At 30.7% G+C, this 18306-nt stretch overlaps 1 protein-coding gene and 1 long non-coding RNA gene across 3 annotated transcripts in view; one reads left to right on the top strand and one right to left on the bottom strand.

Moving 5' to 3' along the window:
* LOC144842023 (uncharacterized) overlaps window positions 1–1482 on the bottom strand; it is a 40333-nt gene extending 38851 nt beyond the window's left edge. The window contains exon 1 of the long non-coding RNA XR_013612069.1: window positions 1008–1482. This is a non-coding gene — a long non-coding RNA (uncharacterized LOC144842023). The remainder of the gene's footprint in view (window positions 1–1007) is intronic.
* The window catches only part of LOC144842012 (uncharacterized), a 188997-nt gene that overhangs the window by 112536 nt on the left and 58155 nt on the right, over window positions 1–18306 (top strand). The window lies entirely within an intron of this gene.

An 18306-nucleotide genomic window follows, 5' to 3' on the forward strand; every position in this document is an offset into this window, starting at 1 on the left:
TTACGAAGATTAGGCCTATGCCGTTTAAACATTCGGTGTTCGGATTTTTGCTGCTGGAGCAGATCAGTTATATACGGCGCACTCTACAGGTTTCCCGTCGGGAAATCCAGGCCTACATCGATCACATTTCAATTTTATATTGTTAAAACAATCGTTGAAATGGAAGAAATATATACATGACTAAATAATCGTTGGTGTGTTATACATACTATGACAAGACGCAAATAATAACAGTTAGGTCTATAGATTGTCTATTTTGTAAGAATAAAGCCAAGAAAAAATAGCAGATGTTTGGCTGCCTTCTTGCGTTAACATAATGTTATATTTATATAAATATATGATTTCATGCATTTTCCCGACACATTATCACGAACAATTGAAATTCTAATATATTATAAGAAGCAAACATAACATAAACAAACATTAATCATTGGTTGAAAAATCAAGATCCACCGTGTATGAACTAACGATGATAAAATTATTAAAGAATATTTAAAAACGTGAGCAAAATGCATAAGGATTCATCGTGGTTGTAGAATTTAACCGAACCAAAGACCTTGGAATTAAAAGGCAACCACGAGTTAACCACTCCACTATTCTTTAAAAACCTTGAGGTAAAAAAAAACAACAATAATGACTAACTTATCATTTCGTTTAAATCATTCAGATGAAACCGACGGTATTAACTTTTCTGTCCCCTATGACACCAGGTATTGAATATTCTTTCTTTCACTATTTCAATAGATTCAGGATCCCTTGAGGGCTCGATTCTCACCCAATATTATGTCGGCATTTTTCAAAACACACCTAGGTTATGTCATCTCCATGACCCCTTCCATTCAACAGTGCCATAGTTTCACGAACCAGATACAGTATGGAATTTCAAAGATACTTATCAGGGGATTACGAAGAAAAAAAAAATAGTTGTTAAAAAATGTATACAGTTATAATACAGGAAGAAACAGACATGCACCAGGGAAATATGCACTATTTCAAAGGAAACTCACCTGCGTATTATACAAAATCATATTTCACTAAAATGTCCAATACTGGAAACAAATAATTTAGTAACACACAATTTAAATCATACCAAAATGTATATAATATCACCAAATACAATATAGAGAATAAATTGAAGCGAGAGCTGGAAATAAATGCAGCTATAAACGCAGTAGATTGTAAATCAACTGTTCAGTTTATTTTGAGTTTGCATTTGAACAGAGTAAAGAGCTATAGAAAAGATAGAAAGACCCATTGAATATGAAAAACAATAATTGTGAAGAGACGGGATAATAGTTAAGCATTTCTTTTATGACGATGTATTGTAGAGGACTATAGATTTTTACATGATTCACAATGCTGAACGAGGCCCGGTACACTAGGCATTCAACGACTCATCAATATAGTTATTTGTAAAAGGCCTTGTCATCGTCTGACTGATCTGCGAGTACAAAAGAACGCGTGTGACGTAGTCAATACACACAATCAACAGCTGTTCCGTTTCTACTCATAAATATTCAACGATATCAAATATGATATTTTCAATAGAATTCATCTCTGCTTAACCTAATGATTAGGAAATTATATGGGAAATTGCATTTCACTTCTACCGCTAACCTTATTGAAAAACTCATCTGCCTTACTTTAATAATAAATGCAAATATGAAATTATAAATGTTACCATTTCAATGCGGTAAAGTAAATGAAAATCAACTAATTTAATACATTCAGTATAATTATTATAAAATGAATATCAAACTGAGTATCTAACGAAATTCAAATGTATGTCCTGGTAGCCATTTTTCGTTTCAACAGTACACACTATTTTAAAATCATGGTATGTCAAACGCTAACGTAAAATGTACAAAATCACACAAACGATTTTTTTTTATTCAACACGTTTGAGATAATAGTAATTATTTATACTGACTATAATTCTATATGATACTACTAACTCTTCAAAATCATATATTTCTATATTATATATAAAAAAAATGTATTGTGTATTATTGTTTTCGGTTTCTATCTTAGGCCTATTTAAATTCAACATTTTAAAATAATTATATATTTTTTGATATTTCAATGTAATTTTTGGATGAGACTCGCTTTACTTGTAGACCTATACTTGTAAGTCTAGTGAAAGTTTGTAATGTAATTATATATTTTCTTTCTATCAAAAATTATTTCTGTTCTTATTGCTCAATCTATCATTAAATTTATTTCTTAATAAATCCACAAACATGATATAATAGGCTATTGGTTAAAGTTTAAAGACTGGAGTAGGCCTAAAGGATTAAAAAATAAATAAAAACTATACTGTATGATTCCGCACTAAAGAAAGGAAGGAGACTGATTAAATGATTCTTTCCAGAAACCAAACGCCGAACGTTCATTAACATTATATGTAATAGATGCAGATCCTCATGAATGTGTCGATTAAGTACAATACAAGATCCATATACATATTATTTTCCACCTTCCATATGCTTTCCATATGCTACAAAGCTGCATTACTTGACGTATGGTATGGAATCTGGTTATTAATTTTTAATTCAATCACACACATACGGATAGTTTTTTCTTAGTAAAATATGCCATATTCAGTGTTTAATAAATTTACCGAACAATTATTAACAACATCTTTCAAATACAGCCCTTAAAATCAATAAATTCGTTAGCCTATTCTATGCTACGCCTAGTTAATTGTGATTTTAAACTATTCAATATGGTGTTACAGTATATTGTAATATATGCTGATTTAAAAAAGGCAACTTAATACTACCAGCCAAATGTATTTTACAACGTGCAATGTTCGAATAATTAATATTGTTCACCGTCGTACAGGATACAATTGTAGTCTAGTTAAGAATATTTATATTGCAAATGTGGTATTCTTGTATTGCTTATAGCTTTGGTTAGGCCAAATGGATATGTTAGTTAAGGTATTCTTTTGGTTTCACAATGTTTTCGGGTTTATCCTAAGTTGTATCACAAATACTATTCCCAAAACATATTGTAAAATGCCTTTCTATAATAATATTGAAGTTTAAATACATTTTAAGAAATGTACAATAATGTTATGTTTTACATTATATACTCAATTGCGATTAACAGTACAATACAATAAACAATATGTAAAAATAAAATATATATTATATATATATTAAATATACTATAGTAATTATGCTATTATATAATAGTGAAAATTGTTTTACAGTATTCAGGAAATAATAGGCCTACTGAATTAATTATTTAATCTTTTGTTGATAACCTTGCTGTTTACTATATTGTGTAAAGAAATATTGCTTTCTAAAAAAATGTATTTTCACTCATGTAATACAATTATAGAATAATTAGTTGATTTAGATAAATAGAATTGGATAAGTACAACAAAACGCTATGTATAATATCTATTTTTTTTATAGAAAAGAGTGTAGGCCTATAAAGTGGTGTTTTAAGAAAGAACGTAATAGCAAAGAAAGATATAATAAATCAGAGTAAAATCAATACACAAATAATACTGGCTATTCATTTCCCAAATGTCTTTCTAATATCTGATTATCGTCTCATGAGAATAGCTATTAGAGTTGGTTAATATATTATAGAACAATCACCATGCCTTATCTAGCCACAAATCTAATTGAACACGATAACACATGCGTAATTCGGTAGCATTTCTCTACAAAATAATAGCTTTTGAAGTCTAGAAATTAAGTTATCATATTTATAAGGCCTAACCTGTATGTCATGTTATTAGGATTTGTTTATTACACTCATTTAACATTGTTACTAAAGTTAATACATGATGCTGCAACAGAAGGCGAACGCGACAGCTTAACATAAATTCGTTTTACAACAACGAACTCCATTCGAATAATACAGACATAGACATATAAATGAATTTCATAATTATCATTAAACCGACGCATTTGTGTCGGTAAAATCTAGTAATGTAGGCCTAAATGACTCAGGAAAAACAAGAAATAAATAAAATAATTGTTCAGTAAAGTTTCTGGTTCACATCTTATTCGTGATATTATATATATAATGTTATATATATAATGCAGACATAATTCTTAGCGTAAAATATGTTTTACAGATATAGGCCTAGGTCCATAAACTTACCAAAAAGCAAACATGAATATATATATATATATATTTGCACCAATTAAATTTCCATTGTGTGACCGAGGTTTTCTTTGGCATGGTTGGTAGAGATACATAATTTACATATTATTATGTGTGCATCCGTATCCTCATAGAAAATTAGTGCTCATTAGAAGAGAGGTTGTGGCCTATTTTTACCTTTAACTGGAGGGGGTTTTGACATGGAGGATGATTATTCAATTGAAGGATACATGGGGCCTATATTTGGTCCGTTGATATACGAACGAGTTTCAAAACATCATAATTAAACAGCAGTATGAGGGCTATCAAAATGTAGGTTAAAAGAAGGAAAGGACAGAAAAAAGAAAAGACAGGAAGTAAAAATACGCCCTTAACACAACGCTACATAATCATTCAAAAAACATTCAATGACAATAAAAATGCCGTCACAAAACATGAATATAAAAGACTATGGTGCATAAAATAAACGCAATAAAAGTAAGTGGTATTTTGTTTTTTTAATGTTTACAGAAAAGTAGCTATTTTATGGAATCTATTGTTAGCTCAGCTGGCGTTTTTATTGAAAGAGTGATATGATCGCTACGTAAACCATATCGGATGTAATTTGATCAGTTGGCTAATGATGTTGGTCCCAGAAATAAAATAAAAATATAATATAGATTTTTACAGTACAGTACAATTTAAATACAGACCGAGAATTGAATCAGGTGCATTTACAAGTATGGATAAACTCTCAACTGCCCAGTGATATCTAGAAATTTGTATTGAATGTTATTTCATATATTTTTAATTAGAAAAATTCCACAATGAACGAATTATAATAGTATTTTTTATTTTTATATTGAACCATGTTCCATGAGGGTAGCTCATCCAGCAAAGCTGATCACTGGGGCCTTCGACAATACAATACAAACAGTACAAAAATACATATTATTAACAGTATGTTTATTTGTAGCCTATAGTAGTTGGTCATAATCTATCTTCGACGTTATTAAAATTAATCAATTTTGATTCTTTTAAAGATATAGTCAAAAGCAATGTTACTATTATCGAAAATATCCAATCAGCTAATAACACAATCACGGGTTTCAAGTGAAAGATTGACAAGTTGTAGCCAATTCAATTGAAAAGATATAACCTTACTGTCCCTTAATCATCTATTGTATAATGATTAAATCCGGCCTTCATTAACCTTACGAGAATAATAATAAGACCTGAATGAAATTACCTAAGCAGGTCATTATTAATGTTTTCATTCCAATTTAAGACCACCAGCATGTAAGTAGTCTTTAACCACGTTGAACTTTAGTTAGAAGCGCTAAGAAGCTTATGTTTTGGGAGTTTGTAATTGAAATGAATCTATATTATGTAAATTGTACTTTTAAAATGTTGTGTAAGTTTTGTAGTAAAGTATTTTTGCAGTAAAATCACGTTCCTCGTATTGTGGTTTTTCAAGTGTTAGTAACTTTAGAGTCATGATGATTTTATGAGTAAGTTCATTACACTGACTGTCTCCTCGGGCCTACTCATTCTTTTCACAGTATTATACAAACATTCCAATAGTATTTTGACAAAAGAACTATTATCCACAGACTACTGGTTTTCAATGGCCAGGATTGATGAAAGAATTCTGTGAAGGTGTTTTAATTTCGCTTCAGTCCTAATAAACCTCCACCACTTAACTGTGACTTTGAGGTAAACAAGAAAAAAACAATCCACAATCACTGATTTGATTTTATTTCCTACTGAACTCATGCTACAATTCAAAATAACTTTTTCGTAGACGAAGAGGTTGGGCTTTATTTCATTCAAGTTTCCCGGGGTCATGAAATATATCGCAATCTAAGCTTTTTGGAAGTAAGTTTGCTGAAACTGTGGATACCATGGACCTATGGGAAAGGGGTTGTGCAAACATAAAAAAAAAAAATTCTCAACCCTGGTGTACAAACACTAACTGTGAACCCTAAAGCGATAGATTATCAATTATACTTTTTTTTTAATCTGAGAGACTTTTCTTAATAAAAAAAATTGATCTGTAAGCAATATGATAATTAAATCCATTTTGGAAAAGGAAGCAGAGAAACTCTAAATCATCTTAGAAAACGGAAAAGATGCGGAACTATAGGTAAATGAAAAATGCACAGAATTTCATAATCTGATGTGCTACCTAACAAACAACATAGGCCTAATATAAGGGGAGTAAATATTTGAAGAAGGCCTGAATATTAATTGAGATATACAGGAAGGAATGAAGTCTATGTCAATGTAGGAAAGTTTGCAAATGCATGGAAATTCGTTGAATGTGAAGAATATTATTTATTATTATTTTCTTGCTTATTATCAGTTTTGTTGTTTTATTTTTAGACATAGATAAACAATACTCGCTCGACTCAATAGACTTCGCCAAAAACAATACGTCATATCTTTTCATAATGCGTGTTACAGTTATTAAATCACGCACTTTTATAATAAAAACGATATTGTGTATCAACATAAAAAAAAGATCTTTAACAATAATTATTGGATGTCAAAGTCAATGACCCCCTGGCCCATTCAAAATGTGTACACAGTGCAATAAACCCATACATTGTGGTCTTTGTTATACCATCGATATTTAGGTTAAGTCGGCAAACAGGTAAATTCGGTTTTGCCGTGTATATTCTACGATACAATCAATGTTATATGGTTGCACTTTGTTTTACTTATACAGTATATGATCGCATGTTAAGCACTAACTGGATTGTTTCTTCTGAACAGATAGTATAATACCGTAGACATATGTATCATTTAAGTATAAGGATGTAGGCCTATATTGTAATTAGATTGCTCCATTGCAAATTTCTTGTTTTTAAATGTATTATTTCAGTAGTTAAACGCATTCAAATAAAAAATGTAACACTCGGGAAAGAGTTGAATAATTAATAGAATCAGATTCAGCAGTATTTTGTCCTTTAAATGAGCCTACGATAGTATGGTTTAATGTCAATTTAATAGATCATATTTATAAAATAATAGGTGTATTCATACATTATACAGATATTTAAAACATTGTATATTCATTTAATATAATGCCCAAGTTTTATTCAAGATTAATGTTTTTAAAGGTATAAGCGTGCTGTATCACATTATACAATAACCTTGTCATTGTCTTCAAAAGTTGTAAAAAATACGCATGACATTAAAAATAGAAATGATCAACATTATACACCCAATAATAGTAAGTTTTATTCAAGTTTAATTTTTTTGTAAATGTGGTGAAACAGTCATTACAAACAGATTGTAATCGCGTGTTTCTACTATTTGAATAAAAGAGACATACTGTTTGATTTCGTTGTTGTTTTATAATTACAGTATTTTACTGCTTACAAAGTAAACAGACATTTCTAGAGAACAACAGACGTATGTTAATTCACATATTATAAATATAATAAACACACATTTCACCGTGTATAGCATTAGTCTACACAGTGAAATTATAATATTATATACACGTCGATTCTAAATAGGAATGGTTGCAATTGCTATTAATATTGATTATACATTTTGTCTAAAACTGAAACTAATTTACATTTTATTGTCGAGGCAAAAACAACACGACTACCCTTATTCTTGTTGGTAATATCCTAATGATAATAAACTATCCAATCTAAATGACATTTAATAAAAAAAAATGAACGTTAATTATTTGATTCCTCGGGCCAAACCCAACTAATTGAACTCACGGTTTCTTTGTTGTCTCAAATTATTCACTTTTTTATAGCCTTACTATAAAGACGGTAAAGAATATTACAAAGAAGATATTATTGTATAATTTGAATTGAATTAGTCAATTTTTCTGTGATGGTATCGTGTTTTATTCAAGGTATTATAGACAATAGGACGCATTTAAATTTATTTCAACAAATTCAAACATTAACACTGATAATATTTCCTTTTGGTCAATGCGTAATTGAATAACAATATATTTAAATATGTTGTAATGTGTAAGGTAGCAGCTTACATCTATAATATATTTGTATAATTGTTTTATATGGAGTAAAAAATACCATCTGAATTGTCAAGTTGATAATCAACGTAGTCTCGTTTTAATTATCCCACGTTGTTACAAATTATAGGCCTATAATTGTGATTTCCAACAATTTCTAATGTTATGCTTTATTAGTGGAATTTTACTTGTTGATTGTTTTTCAAGATTCAGCAAGTAAATTGTATTTAGCATTAAGTGTGATTACACTGTCAACAAGTAATACGGTTAATCTCTATCTTAAGATTGGAATCATCAGCATTTAAACTTCCAAGCTCAACCGATTAAGCTGTGGGCTTAACTGATCTAATTCCTCAGATAATCCATATTAATAGTTTCTGAACGTTCTCTATGGTTCAGGGAATCAACAAGTACATTCTGAATGTTACTATACGAATCCACACGTTTAACGTGAAGAAACATTATAATAAAAAATATCAATTTTGTTATCAATATAGGCCTACTTGAATTTAGATTATTAGGCCTACATAATATTCGGCTTTTCGCGTAAGGCTTATAGAATTAAAATATTCCTAGAAAAATGATAATTAATAATAGGCCTATTAATATACCTTCGCTTCACTGTAAATTGCGGTTAAGTTCCATTGAATTATTTTATCTTTTCATTTCATAGGCCTATTCTTGTTTACGTAAGTCACGTAGAAATTACATATTGAAAACTATATTGTTATTATTAATAGGCATGGTATAACATAAACACACCTAACGAATATTGATGATTTTGACCTGTCCTGGATTGTTGAAGCATGGCGTTTAATAGTTTCGTAGGCCTACATTTAAATAATCTCGTAGTATAGAACTCATAATTTTACTTTCAATCTATCTACATTCTTTTTTCTACTTTTTCACTTATTGTTTCTATTTCAAAACGGGACTTTAATAGGCCAGTCGGAAGTGCTAACATATTATTTTGATATTAGTTCATATTCAAATGTCATTGACGAAATTATGCCTTATTCAGAAGACCAGGCACACTACATCAATCGAATCATAGTAATTAATCAATTACACTTTTTAAGGAGCAGAAATGGAAACAAAGTGGCCCTTTGGTACATTTTGTGATTGATGAAATGAAACATGGATAAAATACTGGTTAGCACAATTTTAATTTCACCAAAGCCATTTTATACGTTTAGTGTTCATTTTAACAACTATAATAATTTTTAGTGTTCATTTTTAGAATATTAGATGAGGTTTCAGCTCGTGTGAAATTTAACTTATGTGAGTGTTGTAAATAAAAAAAATTAACAATGAAAACAAGTCTATACTTAATCTTTACAGAAACACAATTTTTACGATCCTGTAATACTGCACTCGTAATACTGGCAACTTAATTTCTAATATACAATAGGTCATATTTTGTTTAGAGGGCGGTACAGTCAAAACCAATATACCCATGCACCTAACTCGGAAAATAATAATGAAAAGTACTAAAGGTTTATATTAATATTTAATACTAAATGAATATTAATAAACACTACAATAAAATTAGTTTAAATTTGCAGCCTACTTTACCTCACATTTTTGCGTATTACCTTCTTTATTTAGATTTCGATATGCATGGAAGTCTAATACAAATCAAGTGATGATTTACTTTTCATTCATCGAAATCATCATTTCACATAATACGACGTAGATATATTATATTTATTTTGGAGAAAAAATCATCAAATACTGTTTGTATGAACTTACTAAAATATCCCTCAAACGAATACAAAGCTTACCCGATTGTATTGCCTTTCGGGAAGTCTATTAAGGTTAAATATTTAGATCTATTATAATTATTTTAAAACTACTAAACCATCCCCACTGATATTTTCTTTAATATAAAACACGATCTATACCAAACACGTGGTTAGAAATCGTTATGAAAATTAACTTTGATAAAAACGACCATGAAAAAAAAAACAACGTTGAACAGAAGACAAATTTCTCACACATTGCATGATTTAGAATATTAATAAAGATGTTAGCTCGTCACACAAAGCATGGTAGCAAACGTAAGGCCACTAAGGTCACTTTTCGCAATTACAATCGCTTATTAGGTCTCTCAGATAGAGAAGACTGGCTTTTTTATGCACTTGTTGGTAATTATAAGCATGTTCGATGAGTCTACGAGGTGCTTAACGCCGCGCAATTTATCTCATTAAGCGACGTTCGTTCGGTTTTGAGATGGCCTCTGGTCACGTGTGCACATTTTACGAAGAAAATGAAAGCTTAATGAATTATTACACCCCTTGTAATTGGCCAGTTTCTGGTGGTAGAATCATTATCGTTTTCACTCAGAAGTCAATATATATATATATAAATAGACTAATGATTATGTTTACTTCGTTATTGAGTCTTGGATAAACTATCAACACTAAAAAAAGTCATAAGTTGGTGAAATATGTTAAGTTTTTTATTTAACGTTTTGGTTAGTTCGTATAGCATGTATTTCGATCATTAGACAGCAAATGCTTAATCAGTGCATTAAATATATACGTTTAAACGAAGCTCGACTCGAAGTGGCCCACTTATAACAAACGAAACAAACTTGATATAAAAACAAAATCCATTCAGTTTAAAATATTAACGATACAGTATTACCGAACAGTAAACGGTACCGTTTTCGTGTCATAGAAAAATCATGTTATCCTTCAGGAATTGAACTTATAACTGTGGAATTGCAAAGTCTAGAAAAAACATATACCTTTACAATAAAATTTAAAAATTAAATTTTATTGTAAAGTTATATAGTAAGCGTCTATTAATTTGTAAAAAACATATAGTTGGGTATATTAAAGGTATATGACAGCGCACACGTGTGTTACTAATTGATTTCAAAAATCTATCTTTGTTTTAAAATAAAATTGGTTATTTTTAATATCAATGAAATATCATCATGTTGCTATTGTACGAAATAATCGTTTGAACTTTGCAAGACCTAGCTGCAAAAGGTGGCGCTCTTCTGAAAAACATTTAAGTCATACTTGTGAGTTTTAAAAGGTAATAGATAAAGCATGGAGGTAAAGTAAAGTTTGTGGTTGTGAGCATGTTTTCATTTGTCCATATTGTGAGTAATGGTAGTAACATTTGTGATAAAATGTGGTAGTGGTGGTGATGATGAATGTCGTCATGTTGTACCTGATAACGACAGTAGTTGTGGTAATAGAAACGATTGTGATGGCTAAGGTGACGAATGTGTTGATTGTGATCAGGTAAACTAGTATGGTGATTGTGAGGGTGGTGGTGATGATGGTGTTTAGTGGTGGTGACGAGTTGTGGTAGTCTGCAACCTTGATGTAAGTTTGATGGTTATGGTGATGATGATGGTGTTTAGTGATGATGTTGATGGTGACGAGGTGTGGTACTCTGCAGCGTTGATGTAAGTTTGGTGGTTATGGTGATAATGATGGTGTTTAGTGGCGATGTTGATGGTGACGAGGTGTGGTAGTCTGCAACCTTGATGTAAGTTTGATGGTTATGGTGATAATGATGGTGTTTAGTGATGATGTTGATGGTGACGAGGTGTGGTAGTCTGCAACCTTGATGTACGTTTGGTGGTTATGGTGATAATGATGGTGTTTAGTGATGATGTTGATGGTGACGAGGTGTGGTAGTTTGCAACCTTGATGTAAATTTGGTGGTTATGGGTGATAATGATGGTGTTTAGTGATGATGTTGATGGTGACGAGGTGTGGTAATCTGCAACCTTGATGTAAGTTTGGTGGTTATGGTGATAATGATGGTGTTTAGTGATGATGTTGATGGTGACGAGGTGTGGTAACCTGCAACCTTGATGCAAGTTTGGTGGCTATGGTGATGATGATGGTGTTTAGTGATGATGTTGATGGTGACGAGGTGTGGTATTCTGCAACCTTGATGTAAGTTTGGTGGTTATGGTGATAATGATGGTGTTTAGTAGCGATGTCAATGGTAATGGAACATTTAAAATGTTAAGGTTAATATATAGTGGAATTAATGACGTTTTTTTTATATGGCTCCTGTGATGTTGGTTGCAAGTTTAATGTTGTTAGTGGTAGCGGTATCGATGGCATTTATATGATGATGCTTGCCACAGTTATGTTGATGATAATGTAATGTCGTCTATTGATGGTCTTGTGATAATTTAGTTGTTTTTTAGTGGTGGTTGTGATAGTGATGGTGTTGATAGTGAGGAAGCTTGCTATTTTAATGTTGATTGTATGTATGGTGATAATAGAGTGATGGTGATGATGATGAGGGCTGCCAATTCAATATAGTGCTGGTATTGATGGACGAATAATATATGGTAAGTAGTCAATGGATGATTGTGATATTGGATGTTCCGGATTCCGGTTTTAATGGTAGGCTAGGTTTGACGATGCTACGTTTTATGCTGGTTACAGAGAGGTGTAATAAGGCGAAGGCTAGAGGGCGTAAAAGATTTTTTAACCGATAGGTTTGATTAAATAATGTTATATCTGATCAGATAGTATGTAATACTGGTGCCTAACAAGGCTGTGCTCTTTCACCTACTTTTTTCACTATATATGCCAATGATTTTCAATGTAAACCTAATGATATAGCTTTACCATTAAATATGCTGATGTGTCAAATAATGATACTACTGAATATAAAAATAATGTTGAATCATTTGTTATACGGTGTCAAGATAATTATCTAACTATTGATGTTAAGAAAACAAAAGAACTGATTATTGACTTTAGAAAGATTATAGCGGGGCATGAAACTTTAACTATTTTTAACGATGAAGTAGATATTGCTACCCAACATAAATACCTTGGTATATGTTTAGATGATAAGCTAAACTGGAATCGTAATACAAAAGTATATATTCTAAGTGCAATCAAAGGTTATAGTTTATCAGGCGAATGAAGAAATTTAATGTTGATAGAGATATTTTATGTTGATAGAGATATTTTATATTTATTTTATCGATATGTTATACAATCTGTTGTACATTTTTGCTGTACAGTATGGTTTAATGGGCTGACGAACAAAACACTTTATAAATTTGAGAAAATAATTAAAGCAGCTAGCAACATAATTGGTATCACTGTTACATTAGAAGAAATTGCCACATAAGCCGTTAAAAAATGGAAGTTATTATTGTAAAGGAAAGCCATCCACTCAACAAATATGTTGTCTTTAACAGAAGTGGTAGAATTCGCTTCCCTGTGATGAAAACTAATAGATTACAAATTCTTTTCTTCCATCTGCTATAAGGCTTTTTAATGAAAATTAAAAGTTAAAGTTGTCAGGTGAACATACTTTTATCCAATTGTTATATTACACTGTTTTCTACATTTGTATGATATTTTTACTACTGCCATGTTTTAACCTTTTTATGTATTTTTTTTAAAGTTTCGAACCAGAGTGTTTGACGGAATAAAATAATTGAATTGAATTGAAAATATATTCATGAAATTAAATAAAATATGACTATTGGTTTAGTTTTGAGTTTGCATTTGTTTTCCCTGACATCATATGCAAATTAGGAATGTGCAATGTTTCTAATCTAATACTTTACCATCTTATCACAATTGTGTGTCTAACTGTCCTTGATTTTTTTCATTTTTCAAACTTATCATTTAAAGTAAATGGACTTTAAATTAAACATAATATAACTCCAACTCTGTTTGTGAAGGCAAAATGTCAGTAGCAGTGTTAACGGTGTACTTGAGACGTGAAGTGTGTCCGGAAACAATGATCTTAAAGTCTCTAAGATGTTGACGAACCGTTCGCTAAAGCACTTACACAAAAAACGCGAAAATATCAAAACTCGTTTACGTCGAGATTGAGTTACTAATGAGGCGATCAAAAAAAGCACTTACATGAACCGGTGAGAAATTATTGCTTCCAATATGAAAATAATTCGCGTTAAAGTCAACGAGAAAATGCAGGAAACTCGCAAATGAACGGTTTTACATTTCGCCCACTAGCGCCGAAATCTAATTTTCCAGGAGCTGTGTAAATGATTAATGAACATATCAATCGACGCCTTATTAATTTAGCAACCATTAGCGCAACGGGATTCGAAAATTAGACATAATTTGCGAGTAACGTGATGTTATTACGTTAAAGAAAATAAAAACATCAATACATGACTCCAATAAAACGATTCGTCACAGCAACATTGAAGTTAATAATAATCGAATGACAAGTTTAAGATGTAATGTAGTACATTATATAGTTCTGATGTAACGGTGGTAATTTTTTTTTGTAAGAAATTGCTACAATGCATGAGTTTAATTTTCAAATGACATTATACTTTCTTTTTTTAATAAAAAAAATCGAATTTAATAGTTAATATGCCTTAAATGTATTCTGTATTGCACAAAATGCATAGATATTTTAATTATTATTTAAATAAGGTTTTTACATTCAGTTGGCAACAGTAATCATGCATGATGCAATAGTATCAGAATAAACAACAATTGATAAGCATGGGCACATAGGGTTTCTTTTTAAAAACAAGAAATATTTTATACAAATTATTCGATATCTGATATAGTTTTGACCATCGAAACATGGATTAATGAATTCATGATCGAAACAACATGCTTAGTTTGTTTATAATGTCTTTCTCATAAGTATATTAAATGTAGTTTATATCCTAACTTGCCAAGCAAGATAATTTAAAAAAAAAATCAATTGAAGAAAGTTTGTCTATGTCTAAATGGTGGAGATGATTTTAATCCAGTATTTAGGCTAGTTTCTCTATTCTATTTCATTAAGATTTTATTTAAAAAAATATATAAAAATTAAATAATAATTAATTAATAGTAATATAATTAAATGGACAGGAAAACATTACGGTACCTAATCGGAAGTCGAAGTGTATGTCAATGCAAGTAAAACAAACATACACGGTGGCAATTAACGAACTCACAATACAAATAAAACGCATACACGTTATGGCTTAAAAAGTTATATGAATGTGCTGGATATAGTAATGCGTTTCCTATTCGAAGTAACAATCACAGAGATGCTCAGAAAAAATAGCCATAATGCCCTGAAATGTCTAAATATTGGACGGGAGGGTGGGGCAAAATTGTTCTTAGCTTGATGTAAACGTGTTAACGGAGAAGGGGTATTTGATCACGAATATTATATAATTTCATAAGAACATGTATTCTTTTTAAAGCTTCCCCACTAGAGCGAAACGTCAGAACGAAATCTGAGTTGACCATGACAGACAACAGACCGAATAATCCATCGCTTGTGATTGGTCAGATCATTAGCGCTGCGTTTATACGTTCTTGCGTTGCGTCCAAGAGGAGACAAGCTGTAAGAAGAATATATATGAATTAAAGCTTGGTTCCCACTAGAACGTAACGCAAGGACGTAAACGCAACGTAAGCGTTTTAGCCAATGACAAGCGAAGTTATAGACAGTTAGCAATCACAAGCGAATAAGCCATCGCTTGTGATTGGTCAATTCACTTGCGTTGCGTTACGTCCTTGCGTTGCGTCGCTAGTGGGAACCACGCTTTAGGGATGATAGTACGTAGGTCTAGGCATAGGCCTACTGAAGAAGATGACGACAAAGAAAGCAGCCAAAACCGATGTTATGTACATATATCTAAAAATATTATTTAAAAATACATATTAATAGAACATAAAAAATCCGATATGATAAATACAATAATATGTATTTGTACCAATATATATGTACCAATAAATAAACTAAAACCATTACAACAAATACCAATCACATATAATGCACCGCCCTCATGATATGATTAAACAAAATAAACAAACAAGTGTGATATACACACGACCTATATAATTTAACCCTAATTGTTAAGTTAACTTTATATTCACGAAAAGATTGTCGGATTACGACAGATCTTGAACGTACAATTGACAATACGTTGACTGAAAGACACAATATGTTAATTTATTGCAATAAACAAATTTTAACGAATGCTCTTTTGAGGGACCACATTTAGGACCGTTGTCTTAAGCATTTGACAGTAACGGTTTCTAATTAGAATCACCACATTAAAAGTAAATAAAAAATTAAAATAATTGTAATGTGTTTGTCATGAGAGAAATGTATTTTGTGTAAACATTCGTTTACTGTAACTCAATTCGATGAAATAGTTGTATAACAACAATTTGGCCTTATCCATCTTTCTGATAAATTTTTAAATTTTCTTTCCTCAGCTGTAAAAATGGAAAAAAATGTATTTTTATGATATTCTGTAGGTAATTTTATGATTTATTTTCCAAGTAAATTCAAATAATTAAAGATATATTGTCCCCCTAAAAAATAATTTTTTTTGCTGAATATGCCATTTTAATATCACATAATAGTTGACCAAAAACTTGATCCAAAAAAAACCCATTGTACACCAAAAAAATGTAATTTAAAGCAAAATATACCTAAATTGTCTGGAAGACAATGGTTTTTGGTTGAAATTAACCATTTCTTTTGTCTTTTTATAAGTGAAATAATTATTTTTTATGATTTTTTTTCTACAAAAGTGAATAACTTGATTAAAACTGTGAAATTGCCTATTCAAAATCTGATTTTATTAATCTTTATTTATTTTTTCATGTTTTTTGGGGACAATACATCTTTAAACTTTAATTTTCCTAAAACCCAACTGTATAGCAGTCCATATAACATACACGTACCCATATTCAATAATATAGTAGTATTTAATTGTTATTTTTAAATCTGTAAAATAATAAACAAATAATATATAAACAATTGAATTATTGAATACACACTGTATAACATGCCTATATTACTATTACTGTTATTCTTATTGAATATCGTATACACAGATATAAGTGTGGTTGTATAGGAAGTCACGGCAACGGTAATTTATGTAGTTAAGCAGGAATAGCAACGACAAATCTTACAGAATACATTATTATATAATTAACATTAAACAATAATGTCTTGTACATACATGCCACACACAATAAAAAATAAAATCCGTCTATCTTAACGAGAAATATATTAGAAAACATCGAGAATAATTTATTAGTTAGACGGTTATAAAATACCTTCTATGAAGCCGAAATATATTATCACGGATTGTTCACGTTTTATCCTTGTCATCCTATGTTCAATATCCGTTATACAACGTGTATCCACGCTGCATTCAATAACAAAAACACCAACAGAATTTGAGCAGAATAATTTCCTTCGTTTTTCCCCGATTGGTATTAAAATAAACGTCAGATAATATTCCAATATGGCGATACGAAGAACTTGCAGTACATGTGTGCACTGGTGAGCTTTTGTCGGCTTATTTAGTTTTTATTGAATGGTATTCTTTTATGCTATTGAAATTTGTGAGTGGCATAATTTTCATTATTGTATGGTATTCAGAAGATGTTCAGCAAATGAAAATGGTAGCTTTGGTTAATACAATAGAAAGGCCATTGAAAAGAATAGAATGACAGTATTGGAGTGATGACACAATAGATAGCCTATCGGCGTTCATTGATGATACCTAGCCCTGTGCACAATTCTTTTTTACTTTCATTGCACATGGTCTCATTTGTATAGAATTATGACACTCATTCATTCTCGCCGGATTTGAAGCATTCAATAGAAATTACACAGGTGACGTATATTCACTTAAGACTAGCACAAAGCCTTTTGAAAATCGCTAGGCCTTGGCTATTGTCAAGATTAAATGCAATTTTCTGCTATTGTTTGCATTCCAATGATGGTGAAATTGCTATAGTAATATGGCCCTGAGATATTATGATTGCTTGATGGCAGATTTATCGGCTGTTCGATTCGATATTAATAATATCTGAAAACAGCAATCTACGAGAAATCCATCAATCCTAGTTTAAGCTTTAAATAATAAGCACGGCAGTGTTAGAGACAACGTAAATGCACGTCTACGGGGCAAAATACTTTAATTACCTGCAATTTCGCCTTGCATATTGATTTGCAGAAAACTTAGCTGAATAGTGGGTGCGCCCATTTCATACACAGGGATATTACTCAATATGTCATTGAATGCAACACATGATCATAACTTCTTCTAAATCTTCCAAAACGCTGACGTTGATATTCACTTATAACTAAACCCGTATAAATACAGTAATACTTTAATAGTTAATCAGGCTCTTGAAGAAATAGGTTTTGAAAACGAACTTGATTTTCAAAGT

This window comes from Antedon bifida, chromosome 5 (genome assembly GCF_963402885.1).
Source record: "Antedon bifida chromosome 5, ecAntBifi1.1, whole genome shotgun sequence".
In the NCBI taxonomy this organism is placed as follows: Eukaryota; Metazoa; Echinodermata; class Crinoidea; order Comatulida; family Antedonidae; genus Antedon; species Antedon bifida.